Raw genomic sequence first — 17,066 nt, forward strand, 5'->3', positions numbered from 1 at the left:
CTCCTCCTCCTCTTCTTCCTTCGAAACCATTCCCGAGAGCCCTGCCCCGCCGAGTGAGATCACGCCGCTGGAAATTGACTCAATATGCGACCAAGAAGTAAAAAAGTACTTGGACAAACTCGACACGAACAAGTCAACGGGACCCGACAGTTTGTCCCCGCGGTTATTAAAAGAGCTTAAACAACAAATACTTCAACCACTCACTACCATATTCAACCGGTCAGTTCAACTAAACAAGGTCCCGGAAGACTGGAAGATGGCGAACGTAACACCGATTTTCAAAAAAGGAGACAAAAGCGTTGCATTAAACTACAGGCCCATAAGTTTGACATCAGTGGCAGGAAAAATACTCGAAAAGATTATTAGAGATAAACTTGTTAAGTTTCTAGAAAACAATAATGTAATCTCCGACACCCAGCATGGCTTCAGAAACAAGCGCTCCTGCCTAACGAATTTATTAGACTTCTTCCAAGGTATATATAAGAACTGGGATGCCCACATCCCCAGTGATGTTATATACCTGGACTTTCAGAAAGCCTTCGACAAGGTACCGCACGAGCGACTCCTTGAAACTGCACTCGGCGGGCATCGGAGCCAATCTGATCGCGTGGATAAGAGATTGGCTCACCGACAGAAAACAACGAGTACTACTCAACGGACAGCCTTCCGATTGGCTACCAGTCACTAGTGGAGTGCCTCAAGGGTCAGTGCTGGGACCCATCCTCTTTATCATATATATCAATGACCTAGAATCAGGACTGAAATCCACAATATCGAAATTTGCAGATGACACCAAGGTGGGTGGAGATGCCCTCACAAAGACCGACTGCGAAATCATTCAGAAAGACCTCAATCACATTATCGAATGGTCGGAAAAATGGCAAATGTCTTTTAATGTTGACAAATGCAAAGTCATGCACATTGGGTCCCAAAATAGTAACCACACATACATCATGAATGGGAGACCTCTGCAAGCGATGCAGGAGGAAAAGGATCTTGGAGTCACTATCAGCAGTGACCTGAAACACGCGAATCACTGTAAAAAGCATACAACAAGGCCAACATTATGCTCGGGTTCATAGCGAGGAACTTCAGTGTAAAACACCAGACGTGATGCTATCCTTGTATAATTCCATGGTAAGACCGCACCTCGAGTATGCAGTGCAGTTCTGGTCTCCCAATTACAGAAAGGACATTGCTTTACTGGAAAGGATTCAACGACGCGCCACAAAGATGATTCCAACCTTAAGGGCTCAACCGTACGAGGAACGACTCAAGCGACTCAATCTCTTTACATTGGAGAAAAGACGCCTACGAGGGGATATGATTCAAGTCTTCAAGTATCTAAAAAAGTTCAATAACGTCGATTACTCCAAATTCTTTGAACTGCAAACCAACTCAAGAACTAGAAATAACGGTTTACCCATTCAGTCGAGTCGATGTAACACAGACATTGGAAGGAGTTTCTTTTCAAACCGAGTCATCCGCCACTGGAACAATCTTCCCTCAGAAGTAGTAAATGCGAATACCATCAACTCCTTCAAATATAGAATCGACCGTCATTTCGCTGCGTCAGGAGTAAACTGAATAACGAGGGGCTTCCATCTGCTCCTCAATATCGAGGTGCTTTCATCTGCTCACCAAGCCCCAAGTGGCGGTCGAGCAGATTAAATCACCCAAGCGGGCGACCTCGTAATGAGCCAATAGGCTTTCTGTTGCCTGCATTTCCATGTTTCCATGTTTCCATGTTTCTCCTCCTCCTCCTCTGCTTCCTTCTCCTCCTCCTCCTCCTCTTCTTCTTTCTCCTCCTCTTCCTCTGCTTCCTTCTCCTCTTCCTCTGCTTCCTTCTCCTCCTCCTCCTCTGCTTCCTTCTCCTCTTCCTCTGCTTCCTTCTCCTCTTCCTCTGCTTCCTTCTCCTCTTCCTCTGCTTCCTTCTCCTCCTCCTCCTCCTCTGTTTCCTTCTCCTCCTTTTCCTCTGCTTCCTTCTCCTCCTCTTCCTCTGTTTCCTTCTCCTCCTCTTCCTCTGTTTCCTTCTCCTCCTCTTCCTCTGTTTCCTTCTCCTCCTCCTCTGTTTCCTTCTCCTCCTCCTCCTCCTCTGCTTCCTTCTCCTCCTCCTGTGCCTCCTTCTTCTTCTCCTCCTCCTCCTCCTCCTCCTCCTCCTCCTCCTCCTTGCATGCCTTATTTACCTCATCTTCTGAAAGTTGCTGGTTTGGTATTGGTCTTTTTAAAATTGCAAAGTGCAGAGGCCCCGCTGTGTGTCGCTGCTTGGCCCGGTGTCACGGACTCTGCCACCCGCCCTCCCCTCCCTCTCTTTCTTTCCTTCCTGGTCCCCCTCCCTCTCCATCTTGCGTCTAGTCCTCAACGCTCCCCTCCCCCTCCCTCTTTTCCATCTCTCCCTCCCTTCCTTTCCTCCCTCTTCAATGTTTCCCTCCTCTCCTACTCTTCCTTCCCTCCCTCTCGTCGTTTACTTACTCTCCCCTTTCCTTCCCTCCCTCCCTTCTGCCTTTAGTGCTCAATGCTCCTCTCCCCTCCCTCTTTTCCTTCTCTCCCTCCTCAAAGTTTCCCTCCCTCCTACTCTTCCTTCCCTCCCTCTCGTCCTTTACTTCCTCTCCCCTTTCCTTTCCTCCCCCCCTCCTGCCTTTAGTGCTCAACGCTCCCCTCCCCTCCCTCTTTTCCTCCTCTCCCTCTTCTCCTTTCCTCCCTCCTCAATGTTTCCCTCCTCTCCTCCTCTTCCTTCCCTCCCTCTCTTCCTTTGCTTCCTTTCCCTATTCCCTCCCTTCCTTCTGCCTTTAGTCCTCAACGTTCACTCCCTCTCCCTCTTTTCCTTCTCTTCCTTTCCTCCCTCCTCAATGTTTCCCTCCTCTCCTCCTCTTCCTACCCTCCCTCTCTTCCTTTACTTCCCTCCCTCCTGCCTTTAGTCTTCAGCGTTCCCCTCCCTTCTCTTCCTCTCCTCCCTTTTTTCCTTTGCTTCCTTTCCCTCCCTCCCTCCTGCCTGACTGTAGTCCTCAGCGTTTCCCTCCCTTCCCTCTCTTCCTTTTCTTCCTTTCCTCGCTCCCTCCCTCCTTCTGTCTTCAACGTTTTTATCGAGTCATTTCTTCATTTGTTTCGATTTTTTCCCCGTTTTCGCCTACATTCTTTCCCCTTCATTTTCTCCTCTCCTATTTTTTTTTCCTTTCATCCCGTTTTCATTTTCCTGCTTCCTTTCCTCTGTATTTCCTTCCCTCCTTTCCTTACTTCCTTATTCCTTTCGCTGTTCTTCTTTTCTTCTTCTTTCTTCTTATTATTTTTCTTCTTATTTTTCTTCCGTCATTTGCCTTCATTCATCCTCCTTTTTCCTTCCTACTCTTTTTTTTTTTTTTTCTTTCATCTCAATGCTACCGCTCCACCTTTTCTTTTTCGCCCTCTCACCTTCTTCGCTACCTCCACCTCAACCACCACCACTACCTCCTCCTCCTCCTCCTCCTCCTCCTCCACCAGCCGTTACCTCGTGTTCGACCTGGCTTTAGTTTCAAATTGCAGGTAAATCTCCATGCTCGAGGTAATTGGTAGTTGATTGAAGAGATTAGCGAGGAGAGGGGCAGGGGAGAGTGAGTGGAAGAGAGAGAGAGAGAGAGAGAGAGAGAGAGAGAGAGAGAGAGAGAGAGAGAGAGAGAGAGAGAGAGAGCTGTATATATCGCCATGCTTCACTCTCCTCATGTCAGCTGGTGTGTGCGTGCGTGTGTGTGTGTGTGTGTGTGTGTGTGTGTGTGTGTGTGTGTGTGTGTCCTCCTTAGCTTTAGAGTATATAATTGGTATCGTTTTGGAGGTGTGTGTGTGTGTGTGTGTGTGTGTGTGTGTGTGTGTGTGTAGTGATGAGGCGCAGAAGTTAAGGGCGGTGCTATGTTGTGTTATGGATGTGCGTTCGGCAATGTGTGTGTGTGTGTGTGTGTGTGTGTGTGTGTGTGGTTAGCTGTACCGTCTGTGGTCGTCGGCTTGGTGGTGGGTTGGAAAGCGTTGGGGGAGGGTGTGTAGGGATGGGATGGGAGGTGGAAGGGGATATGGGGATGGCAGTGTAGAGGCAGGATGTGGAGTGGGGTGTTTAGACGTGTAGGGAGTGGAGTGGGAGGTGGATGGGGACGTGGGATGGGAGAGGCGGTGTACAGACATGGGTAGGGGTGGGTGGGAGGCGTCCGTGTTTTCTCGTCAACCATCCAGCCTGACGGAGCTCACCTGCGGAAAGTGGAGGAAGGGAGGGAGCGAGGGAGGGAACTGCTGCCACTGCTACGTATACACTCCCTCCCTCCCTCAGTTGAGATTGTAGCCACCTCGCTGTGCACACGCGCGTTCCCTCCGTCCGCCCGTGTGTGGTAGTGGTCGTCGTTGTGAGTGGGTGGGTGCGAGAGAGAGACAATTGACATTACTGATAACTGTTCTGAAATCTTCCTTTATTTATTTATTTTTTGATATGTATGTGTCCCCTCTGACTTCGCTGCCTCGTGTAATTCACCACGGCTTGATCACGAGTTGGACTCGCTTTCGCCAGCGGGTAACCCTCACGACGTGAGCAAGTGCTCATTATTGTCGATCTCTGGGTACTGCCAGGACCCTTGCTCAAGGTGGGACAGTAACTACTCCTAGTCAACGGAAAGAATCCGGCCTGAGCGGGGCTCGAACCGCCGCCTGTTTGATCATGAAGCCTTGCAGTGCGGCGCTCTAACCGAATGAGCTACCAGAGCTCTGTGTGTGTGTGTGTGTGTGTGTGTGTGTGTGTGTGTGTGTGTCGCTCGTGATGTGTCCATTGGCAACAGGATGGTGGGCGAGCTGTTTCCAGGCCAGATTATTTTTTCTCCCTCCTCCTCCTCCTCCCATCCCCCTACAATACCTACAACAAAGAGAACCTCCGCCGGGGTTATTGTTTTAGGCGTAACTCGTATTTTCAGAGTTTTGTTTCCTCTATCTCTTTTTCAGTTTTATTCGTTTATTGTTTTATTTAAACAAGTGAGAATGCTGCGCCGTGGCTTGTTTGAGTTCCGTGTTCTGCGTGTGTGTGTGTGTGTGTGTGTGTGTGTGTGTGTGTGTGTGTGTTTTCTATTTTACTTGACGTGGCATTGGCTGTTTTAGCGTCATTGTCCACATGTGACACTCATACCCCCTACCTCCCATTAACACACACACACACACACACACACACACACACACACACACACACACACATATGCACACTCATACACCTGTCTGTTCCATGCCGCTTTGTGTCAGGTGGTGGTGGTGGTGGTGGTGGTTGCAGACTTTTTATTTTACTTCCTTCTGTCTATATGAAAATGTTGCCAGTTGTTCCGGAAGCAATTCGAAAGAAGCAAGTGTGTCTCTTTTTGTTTTGTTGTTACCATTTTGTGATTTATACAGGATTACATCGAGCCCGTAATGTCCCGCGTTTTATAGCATTTCGTCATAAAAAAAGTTCACAATATATATTTTTTCATATAGATGGTTTTCTCTTTTATTGTTTTATTCTTTTATTCGTATAGAAGTGGAATGTTGTGTTTGAGTCCGTGCCGTGTGTGTGTGTGTGTGTGTGTGTGTGTGTGTGTGTGTGTGTGTGCTGAGTGGCGGAGAGCACACACGGTGGACGCCCGCATGGTGTTTGCTTGTCGTGGGTTGACCACTTCCTGCCTCCCCCAGGGTGTTCATTGCCCGCTGCTGCTGCTCTTCCTCCTCCTCCTCCTCCTCCATCTCCTCCATCTCCTCCTCCTCCTCCTCGATCAGTCACTCACCGTCGGTTGATAACTCTTGCCTGAGAGATAACTTTGATAGGGCGCAGGATGCAACGCTCTCCTTCTTAGTCTGTCATGAAGTATCCGTTTTAGTATTACAAGAGGCGGTGATGCGAGACTTGTTTTTGTCGGCCTTGTGCTGGAGGGCGGCTGGAAGGGCGTGCTGGAGGCAGTCACCGTGCTCCTGGATCCTTAATTACTACTACTGTTAGCTGGTCGAGAGAGTGTAGACTTGGTCGCTTTTGGTAATAGGTTGGCTCTTTTATCTATTTCTGAATGTGTCCTCTACTTGCTGTTTCTTCTCTTCATCTCCAGCAAATCACAATAATCGTCGCCTCTCTTCAATTTCTTAATGTTTCCTATTCTACCCCAGCTTCTTCTCTTCTAGCTAATCATCATCGTCGGCACTGCTTTTACCAACTCTTTAAAATTTCTTCCTTTACCTGCTGTTTCTTCTCTTCTTCTCCAGCAAATCACAATAATCGTCGCCTCTCTTCAATTCCTTAATGTTTCCTATTCTACTCGCAGCTTCTTCTCTTCTAGCTAATCATCATCGTCGGCACTGCTTTTACCAACTCTTTAAAATTTCTTCCTTTACCTGCTGTTTCTTCTCTTCTCCAGCAAATCACGCTAATCGTCGCCTCTTTCTTCAATTCCTTAATGTTTCCTATTCTACTCGCAGCTTCTTCTCTTCTAGCTAATCATCATCGTCGGCACTGCTTTTACCAACTCTTTAAAATTTCTTCCTTTACCTGCTGTTTCTTCTCTTCTCCAGCAAATCACGCTAATCGTCGCCTCTTTCTTCAATTCCTTAATGTTTCCTATTCTACCCCAGCTTCTTCTCTTCCAGCAAATGCTTTTACCAACTCTTTAAAATTTCTTCCTTTACCTGCTGTTCCTTCTCTTCTCCAGCAAATTACACTAATCGTCGCTTCTCTTCAGTTTCTTAATGTTTCCTATTCTACTCGCAGCTTCTTCTCTTCTAGCTAATCATCATCATCATCCTTGCCACCTCCTTCATCAATTCCTTAATGCTTCCTTCTCTACCTGCTGCTGCTTCTCTTCTAGCAATCATCATCATCATCATTGTCACCTCCTTCATCAATTCCTTAATGCTTCCTCCTTTACCTCCTGTTGCTTCTGCTTCTTCTCTGCTAGCAATCATCATCAGCAGCGTCACCACTTTCATCATCATCATTATCACGTCTCTTTATCTGCTCATTGCGCCATAAACCGTTCCAAAGGGTATGATATCAACCACACCCACCACCTCCAGCACCGCCGTCTCCACCACCACCATCACCTCCGCTGCCACTTCGCCGCCACCACTGCCACCGCCGAAACGGTTTCCTTAATTGGTGAGAAACTGGCCAGCTCTCTCTCCCTCCCCCTCCCTGCCTGCCTGCCTCTTCCTCCCTCCTTCCTCCCCCAGCACTCACCTGGAAGAAGAGTAACGGGGCTCCTCCCTCCCTGCCTCCCTTCCTTTCTTCCTTCCGTCATTCCTCCGGGTTTTTTATCGCTTCCTTTGTCGTCATCGCGCGTTTTTATTTTTTATATTTTTTTTTGTTGTTGGGTGAATTTCCACCGTCTGTTACCTTCCCCTTCCTCCTTCGCTTCCTCCTTCCCCCCATCCCTCTCCCGCCCTCCCTAGACCGTCGATATAGTTTTACAACGTCACACACACACACACACACACACACACACAGCAGAACATGTTTGGCTTATTTTACAGTTGGAATTAAGAAGAGAGAAAACTTAACCTGAATTAGACCAGAGATTGAAGGGAGATAAAATAAAAAAAAGACTTAGTAAGGAAGTGGAAGAAAATTAATGAAGCATGGAAGAGGAGAAGGAGAAGGAGGAGGAGGAAAAAGAATGAGAATTGTAAGCTGTTATGTTGTTTTGATCAAGAAAATAATTAAAAAAAAGAATGCGGGCAGTTCAAAGCACCGTAATTTAGAAGTAAGAGGACGAGAAAGATTAACAACAACGACATCAACAAAAACAGCAAACACAACAACAACAACAACAACAACAATGAGTTAGAAGGAAGAGGTAGAGAAGAAGGGACTTGTAATGATGATGATGATGGTGTTGATGGTGATGTTGGCGGTGGTGGTCGGTGTTGTTTTAATAAGGCGATGTAGCAGCAGCGGGGCCGGCCGTGAGGAGGCGATAGGAGTGGAGTGGGAGCAGTGCTATCATGTACCTTATCTACTGAGGAATGCAGTAGGTGTGTGGTGGGGGGGGATGGGTCCAGGGGGAGGGGGGAGAAGGGGTTGACCAGGATGAGTCACGCTGAGGTGGGATGGAGACACGTAAGAGGAGGAGGAGGAGGAGGAGGAAAAAGTAATACGAAGAGGAAGAGGGACAAGAAAAATTAATGTCTCAAGAGGTAATGAAGGGGAAAGGGTGTCGCGGAGTGAGAGGAGGAGGAGGAAGAGGAGGAGGTATGGGATGATTTTTTCCCCTCACTCACCTATCACCGTGGTTGTCATTTTTCTTATCTGCTGTTTCTCCTCCTCCTCCTTCTCCTCCTCACTTCCCTTCGCTACCCACCTGGCCGCTATCTCCACCCACCTACCGTCCCTATCTTGTGTCACCTGCCGTGGCGAACGTTAAATATTGACCAGGTAGGCCTAGCGTGGCGCGGAACCCTAAACACACACACACACACACACACACACACACACACACACACACACACACACACACACACACACACACACACACACACGGTAGGTCGGCGGTGTCACTTGGTGCTTGGGTTTGTAAAAAGAAAAAAAAGAAAATGAGAAGAGAAAGTCGAGGATAACGTAAAAAAAAAAAAGGTGTTTTGTTTTGTTGCTTTTTTTTGTTGCATGATTCATCGCCCTCTTGCTTGTGTTACTTAGTTTGTTGGTGTGGTGGTGGTGGTGGTGGTGGTGTCTTAATGGTGTTGGTGATGGTGGTATTTGTGATATCGTTATTATTGTTGGTGGTGGTGATGGTGATGATCATGTGTTTGTTGCTGTAGAATTGTTGTTGTTGGTGGTGGTGATGGGGATTGTGTTATGAGTAATGGTGTCGTTATTTTTGTTGTTGTTGTTGTTGGTGGTGGTAATGACGGTGGAGGTATTGTTGTTGTTGGTGGTGGTGGAGGGGGGGGGGTGAGTGTAGGGAGGAAGTGTAGTGAGTAAACCTCCTTCACGTCAATCCAGTTCTCTTCGCCTGAGCCATTTATACAGCCCTTGTTATCACGGCGGGCGGTGTTGAGGGTGCTGCGCTGCGCTGTTGTGACTCCTCCTGGTGACTACTGTAGCATCCCCTCTCTCTCTCTCTCTCTCTCTCTCTCTCTCTCTCTCTCTCTCTCTCTCTCTCTCTCTCTCTCTCTCTCTCGTAAAATGCTAATGTCCTGCTTACCGTGTGGTGTTGAATATTTTGAAGAGATCTTGCACGAATCTAACAAGAGGCCACTTAGATCTACTACTACTACTACTACTACTACTACTACTACTACGACTACGACTATTACATGGAAGAAGCTTAGCCTGTCATGTTTTTGTGTAATTGTTTTCTTTTATCTGTTAACAACTCTTATATCATCTATCCACACAGACCTGGGACGATAAACACACACACACACACACACACAGATGGAACGGTGTGTGTGTGTGTGTGTGTGTCTGTTTATCATCCCAGTGCAGTCTTCAACACGACCGTCGTGGACCTTGACGCACCGCAGGGACTGTGTGTGTGTGTGTGTGTGTGTGTGTGTGTGTGTGTGTGTGTGTAATTGCGCGTTTCTTAGGTTTTGTGCATCAGAGCAGATTTTTTCGGATGAAGAGAGAGAGAGAGAGAGAGAGAGAGAACGAACAGGCACAGAAGGTGTAAATTACATGGGTTGTGTATACGTGAGGTTTGGTGGTAGGGAGGAGGAGGAGGAGGAGGAAAGAGAGAAGCTAAAACTAGAGATAAATAAATAGAATAAAAAAAGCTATACAAAGGAGAAAAAGAGAGGGAGGAAGGGAATGAAAACAGGAGTAAAAAAAGCTAACCGTAGATTTGAAAAGAAGATAATGAGAGAGACCGACCGACCATGAGCAGCATAAAACCTGAGTAAGAGGCGGGCGTGAGGTGTGAAGTGAGCGGAGCAATGAGAGGCACACAGAGGAACACATAAGCGGGATATTAGCACCTCCAGCACAAACATTCTCAGCACCGCGTCCTCTTTAGCGTCCCCCCCCCCCTCCCCCCCTCACAGATAAGCCCTTTGAGTCAGTGGTGGTGGTGCTGGTGGGGACGGAGAGGGTGGGCGTGGGAAGGGCGTGGGAAAGGTGAACTGGTAGGCAGGTAGGCAAATTGGTTGACAGGTGCGTGATGAGAGAGAGAGAGAGAGAGAGAGAGGGGGGTTCTGAGATAAGGCCGGAGTGTTGTTGGTTGGACATCACCTTTATCACCACTAGAACGTACTGTGCTCCCCCTTCAATATCCGATAACGCCTCCTCGTGTGTGTGTGTGTGTGTGTGTGTGTGTGTGTGTGTGTGTGATCCTCTGTTCCACTCCTATCTCCCCCTCACTCTCTCCCCGGCAACACACACACACACACACACACACACACACACACACACACACACACTCAGTCTCTCTCTCTCTCTCTCTCTCTCTCTCTCTCTCTCTCTCTCTCTCTCTCTCTCTCTCTCTCTCTCTCTCTCCCCCTGGGTTGCTTCCTTCGGGTGGAGTCGCATTCAGTGGCCTTGGCAGGGGAAGGAATGAGAGAGGGAGAGAGAGGCAGGATCGGGCCATCACCACCACCATCACCACCACCACCACCACCATCACCATCATTACCCAGAATTTGTCAGCTCTATTTCGTTTATTTTTCTTTATTTTTATTTTATTTCATCGTGTTATGCAATTAGGTCCACGATGAAGATAATTGATAGGCGATTATTCCGTCTTATTCATTTATTTCTATCGCCTATAAATTCTACCCCGGCTTTGATTGAGGCTTCTTAACATCCTTGATCTCGTGCGGTTTTCTCCTCCCATTCAACTGATCATTCTTTTTGTCCTCAGTGGATGCGTGACGGCCATGGATTATATTAAAGGTTTCGGGTATTCTTATATTTCGAGAGAGAGAGGGTTAGGGGGGCAGCGGATGTCACTTCTTCGTATCGTATCTCAACTTACCGTCTGCCTCGCCTCGCTGCCTCGGTCACCTCGGTCACAGGTTAAGTGGGCTGGCCGGTTACCTGTTCATGTGGTAGTAGTAGTAGTAGTAGTAGTAGTAGTAATAGATAATGAGAATGAACATGTGGGTGACGACAGTAATAATGATCAAAATAATAACAGTAAAATGATAATAAGGATAATAATCTGGTAAAATAGGCTTAATTTGTTTGCGTGGTGACTATAAATAAAGAAGAGTGTGAGGTATAATTAGCAACACACACACACACACACACACACACACACACACGGTGACGCGAGCGAGGGAACAAGCAAACCAACAATGTATTTAAGGATCGATAATGTTGACACACACACACACACACACACACACACACACACGAGGAATGGTATTGGGTTAGTTTTGGGCGTGGCGTGGGAGCGAAGAGTGTCGAATCTCCCTCCCTCTCTCCCTTCCTTCCTTCCTTCTTGCCTCCCTTCCTCCCTTCCTCCCTCCTCCAGCAGGTGTTCTGATTACCTGCCGGCTTTTTGGTGGAAGGATAGGGTTGTGAGGAAGGAGGAGGAGTCAGCGAGGAGAGGAAGGAGGAAGGATGCAAGGAAGGAAAGGGGAGCAGGGGAGGAGGAGGAAGGGTGGAGGAAAGGAACTGGGGAGGAAGAAGAATATGACTAAAGGAACGATAGGGAGGAAGGGGAAGGAAGAAATTAAGGAAGGAAAGATAGAGAAGGAACCTGAGATGAAGAGGGCATGGAGAAGAGGAAGGGGAAGAGGAGCGTTGTGTGGAAGGGAGGATGCAAGGAAGGAAAGAGGAGCAGGGGAGGAGGATAAAGGGGGAGGGAGAAGAATATAACTAAAGGAACGATAAGGAGGAAGAAATTAAGGAAGGAAAGATAGAGAAGGAACCTGAGATGAAGAGGGCATGGTGGAGGAGGAGGAGGAGGAGGAAGCGAGTCCCGGGTTACCTGTTGTGGTTGGCTGTTCGGCAGGTGAGGTCCGTGCGTGAAAGGTGAGCGTCTGCGGAGGGTTTTGTGTGACTCAGCCAGTGTGTGTGTGTGTGTGTGTGTGTGTGTGTGTGTGTGTGTGTGTGAGAGAGATTAGCTTTGGTTGCTTGTGTTGTTTTTTGTTGTTTTTCGTTGTTTTGTAAAGTTGCCCTATCCTTCTTTTGTCTTGTGGTGTTCTTTGTTCTGTTTTGCACTGCTATTTGGTGCTAATCGATGTTGTTGTTATTGTTGTAGTTGTTGTTCTTTTTCTTTTTATTCTTCGCCTCTTCTTTTTCCTTCTTATTTTCTTCGCCTTCTTCTTCTTCTTCTTCTTCTTGATTTCTTCTTCCTCTTCTTCTTCGCCTCCTTCTTCTTTTTCTTTACCCCCTTCCTCACGTTTGACAGTACTCCTCACCCTGGGTCATGTCTTTAAATCCCCCCCCCCCCCCCCCACCACCACCACCCCCGACGTCGCCACCTTGTATACCCTCCCTACAACGGTTTCTTCCAGCCCGTCTCTCTTCCTTTCGCCTTCACTCTCTCCTCCCTCCCTCCCTCCTTCGCCCACCTCAAGGTCACAGGAGTGGAGTCCCCTCAAGAAAGGTTTCGTCAGACCAACACACGTTCCCTTGAGGTCCTAATTCTTTCATCGGTAATAAATGAAATAAATCGTTCAGCCATTGTGTTTTAAGATGATTTTGTTTCTCCACTTTAAATATGAAAGTTATATATACATGTTTCCTTGAGGTCCTAATTCTCTCATCGGTAATAAATGAAATAAATCGTTCAACCATTGTGTTTTAAGATGATTTTGTTTCTCCACTTTAAATATGAAAGTTATCCTTGAGATCCTAATTCTTTCATCGGTAATAAATGAAATAAAACGTTCAACCATTGTGTTCCAAGATGATTTTGTTCTTCCATTCCGAATATAAAAGAAAGAAAAAGTTAAGGACGTGGTTTGATTGTGTAAAATTGCCTTGGGTTTCTCCGCCTCCCATTCCTTTCTCCTTTGGGTATCCTCGTTTTCTTCCCCCTCCTATGGTTATCATCGTTTTCTTCCCCTTTCTTTGGTTATCCTCGTTTTCTTCCCCCTCCTTTGGGTATCCTCGTTTTCTTCCCCTTCCTTTGGTTATCCTCGTTTTCTTCCCCCTCCTTTGGTTATCCTCGTTTTCTTCCCCCTCCTTTGGTTATCCTCGTTTTCTTCCCCCTCCTTTGGGTATCCTCGTTTTCTTCCCCCTCCTTTGGGTATCCTCGTTTTCTTCCCCCTCCTTTGGGTATCCTCGTTTTCTTCCCCCTCCTTTGGGTATCCTCGTTTTCTTCCCCCTCCTTTGCTTATCCTCGTTTTCTTCCCCCTCCTTTGCTTATCCTCGTTTTCTTCCCCCTCCTTTGGGTATCCTTGTTTTCTTCCCCCTCCTTTGGGTATCCTTGTTTTCTTCCCCCTCCTTTGGGTATCCTCGTTTTCTTCCCCCTCCTTTGGGTATCCTCGTTTTCTTCCCCCTCCTTTGGGTATCCTCGTTTTCTTCCCCCTCCTTTGGGTATCCTTGTTTTCTTCCCCCTCCTTTGGTTATCCTCGTGCGTTCCTCCGCCGTCTGCTGATTGAGTGAAATTATCCTTCATTCTCCCTTCATGACCGCCGCTCTCCCTTGTATAGTGTTCCTCCTTTCCCTTTCCTCCTGCTCCTCCTTATTTCCCTTCTATCTTACTTCGTCTTGTTTATCATCCCCCTTGCTCCCTCCCCTTCACTTTTGCTCCACTTTATTTCCTTCCGTTTTTTTCTTCGTCTTGTTTTGCTTCCCTCTTGCTTCATCTTATTTCCCTTCACTCCTGCGTTAACTTATTTCCCTCCCTTCTCTAACTTATTTCCCTCCCTTCTCTGACTTATTTCCCTCCCTTCTCTAACTTATTTCCCTCCCTTCTCTGACTTATTTCCCTCCCTTCTCTAACTTATTTCCCTCCCTTCTCTAACTTATTTCCCTCCCTTCTCTAACTTATTTCCCTCCCTTCTCTAACTTATTTCCCTCCCTTCTCTAACTTATTTCCCTCCCTTCTCTAACTTATTTCCCTCCCTTCTCTAACTTATTTCCCTCCCTTCTCTAACTTATTTCCCTCCCTTCTCTAACTTATTTCCCTCCCTTCTCTAACTTATTTCCCTCCCTTCTCTAACTTATTTCCCTCCCTTCTCTGACTTATTTCCCTCCCTTCTCTGACTTATTTCCCTCCCTTCTCTAACTTATTTCCCTCACCACTTGCTCCACTTTATTTTCCCTTCAATTCACCCCATCTTATTGCCCCTTCCATTATCTTCTCTATTTCCCTTCCCTCTTTCTACTCTTTAAACCTTCTCTTTTCACCTAATTCCTCCTTTTCATCCATCTCTTCCTGCTCCCAAAATTATTTCTCTACCTTCCCGTTTCTTTCCCCCTCTCACTCCGTCTTTTATTTCTCCCTTCTCTCTCCCGTCAGCTGATCCAGTAGCTCCCTTCCTTAATGTTTCCCTCTCTTGTCTGTCTGTCTGGTCCAGGGTGATGGCGGACGTCACCCAGGAAGCATGACATTTGCCTCGGTATGATAGTGGTTCACCTCGCCCAGACTCGCCCTCGCGTGGGCTGGCCTGGGTGCTGACTGCTTGCTCCCTCCTCCCTGCCTGCCCACTCTCCCGCCCGCCTCCCAGCCCACCCTCACCTCTCACCTCACTCACTCACGCCATACCTGCCCACCCTCGCTCCCTCGCTCCCTGCCTCACCTCACACACTTCACTCACTCTCACGCCATACCCCCCCCCTCCCCCCTTATCTGCCTCCAGTACTGCTTGCCTGCCTGCTTGAATTCAATACCCGTTTTGTTTGCTCTTGTGTGCGTCTGTTTCCTATTTAACCAACTCGCCTTTATTCCTCTCTCATCCTTCTGCTTACTTCCCTGCTTTACCGATACTCAAGTCACCCCCTGATTTGCCTGCTTTTCTAATTCATAGGTACGTAAATCACCCCTCCTTTTTAACTGCTTATGAATGCCTGCCTGCTTCTTACTTCCCTGCTTTATCAATTCTCAAGTCACCCCCTGATTTGCCTGCTTGCCTACTTTTCTAATTCATAGTTACGTAAATCACCCCTCCTTTTTAACTGCTTATAAGTGCCTGCCTGCTTTGTTACCCCTTCTTCCGCTTTCCCTCCCACCCGTCTATATACTCCATTCCGCTCGTCGATTTCACCTGCTTGCTTGCCTGCTTCTCTGGTTCATATGTACTCGAACCACTCCCTCCTTTCCACCTGCTTATAAATACCTGCTTGCTCCGTTACCCCTTCTTTCCGCTTCTCTTCCCACCCGTCTCTGTATGCTTTAATCCTCCCGTCAATTCTCCCACCTGCTTACGTGTCTGCTTGGTTTGCTCCCCCTTCTGCTGCTCTTGCCATCCATCTGTTCTGTCTGTTCCACCTGCTGGCCCCCCTATCCGTGCCTCCCTGCTCATCATTTCTTCACAGTCTGCTCGCTCGCTTTGTAGTCCGTCTTCCCCTTATTTGAATGTATTTGCGCTCTCTCTCTCTCTCTCTCTCTCTCTCTCTCTCTCTCTCTCTCTCTCTCTCGCTCTCGCTCTCTTGAATACACGTCTGCTGCTGGGAAATGCCAAAGGGTCTCCTGCAACAATTCAACTTATTTGCTTTTGTGGCATTAATTCCACTTTTTTCCTCCCTCTTGTGGCCTTGATACTTTTCGACGTAATCTTAGTGTGTGTGTGTGTGTGTGTGTGTGTGTGTGTGTGTGTGTTTAGACTGGCTTCGGTACACACACACACACACGCATCCGTCTTGGCAAGGTTCTTATTAACGATCAACAAACAACAACAACCACGCCCCTCCTCCTCCTCCTCCTCCTCCTCCGTGCACTACACTCCAGGAAGTCAGCGCGGCCATATTAAAAGGAACAATTAAGTAACGGTGTGTGCGAGGCGCGGTGGGAATGGTGTCGCTTGCGTGCATCCAGGTAACACACACACACACACACACACACACACACACACACACACACACACACACACACACACACACACACACACATTGGGTCATATTTACCTCTATACCTGTCTGTTTGAACACCTGTCATTGCCTGTGTATATTGGCTCTAACCTTACCTGGCGACTTACTGCTCCACCTTCCCATTCCTTCTCTCTCTCATTTATTTTATTAGCACTTTTCCCCTTTACTCCCATTCCTCTTTCCCCTTTCTTTCCCTACCACTCCTTTCCTCTTTCTCTCCTTACCACTCACCTTCCCTTTCCTCTCTCCTTTCTTTCCTTTTCGTTATCCTCTTCCTTTATCTTTCCTTATCACTCACGTCCTTTCCTCTCCCTTTTTCCCCATTCTTTAACACTCCTCCCCTTTTCCTGTCCATTCCCTTTCAATCCTCTACCTCCCCTCATTCTCTCATCCTACCGGAATCCCAGTAAACTCTCCCCCTTTCCCATTTTCCCCCCTCCCATCACCTGTTCAGCATGACGGAATGGTGGATTATTTACCTTACTTGCGGGGGCGGCGGGGACGTCCACACCTGTACAGCACAGCGGCCCCAGGTGTGTTGAGGCCCACCTGTTGACTCCCCTCGCCTCCCCTCGCATTTTTTGTCATGTACTCCATCCCTCCCCTCGACTCATCTCTCTCTCTCTCTCTCTCTCTCTCTCTCTCTCTCTCTCTCTCTCTCTCTCTCTCTCTCTCTCTCTCTCTCTCTCTCGCTCTTTTTCTCTTGTTTTTGCTCTTTTCCTCTTTCTCTTTCATATTCTCCTTTTCGCTTTTTCTCTTCCTCTTTCTCTTCTCCTCTTTCTCTTTCGCTCTTTCTGTTTCTTTGTGTTTTTCTGTTTCTTTGTGTTTTTCTGTTTTTTTGTGTGTTTTTCTGTTTTTTTTGTGTTTTTCTGTTTCTTTGTGCCTTTCTTTCTCTACTCTTTCTCTCTACTCTCTTTCTCTCTTCTCTCTTTCTCTGTTATCTCTCTCTGTTCTCTCTCTCTGTTCTCTTTCTCTCTCTTTCTTCTCTCTCTCTCTCTCTCTCTCTCTCTCTCTCTCTCTCTCTCTCTCTCTCTCTCTCTCTCTCTCTCTCTCTCTCTCTCTCTCTCTCTCTCTCTCTCTCTCTCTCTCTCTCTCTCTCTCTCTCTCTCTCTCTCTCTCTCTCTCTCTC

At 47.5% G+C, this 17,066-nt stretch overlaps 1 protein-coding gene across 3 annotated transcripts in view; it reads left to right on the forward strand.

Annotated features, from left to right (window-relative positions):
• The first annotated feature begins 4,254 nt into the window (after positions 1-4,254).
• Positions 4,255-17,066, forward strand: part of LOC126995389 (serine/threonine-protein kinase 26-like) — a 122,917-nt gene continuing 110,105 nt past the window's right edge. The window contains exon 1 of one of the 3 annotated variants that reach the window (XM_050854904.1): positions 4,255-4,361. The gene's annotated coding sequence lies outside the window, so the exon portion shown is untranslated. Of the gene's footprint in view, positions 4,370-17,066 lie in introns of all 3 variants that reach the window. The other 2 variants (XM_050854902.1, XM_050854905.1) reach the window with 2 other exon arrangements.

Source organism: Eriocheir sinensis, chromosome 8, assembly GCF_024679095.1.
Source record: "Eriocheir sinensis breed Jianghai 21 chromosome 8, ASM2467909v1, whole genome shotgun sequence".
NCBI classification, from domain to species: domain Eukaryota; kingdom Metazoa; phylum Arthropoda; class Malacostraca; order Decapoda; family Varunidae; genus Eriocheir; species Eriocheir sinensis.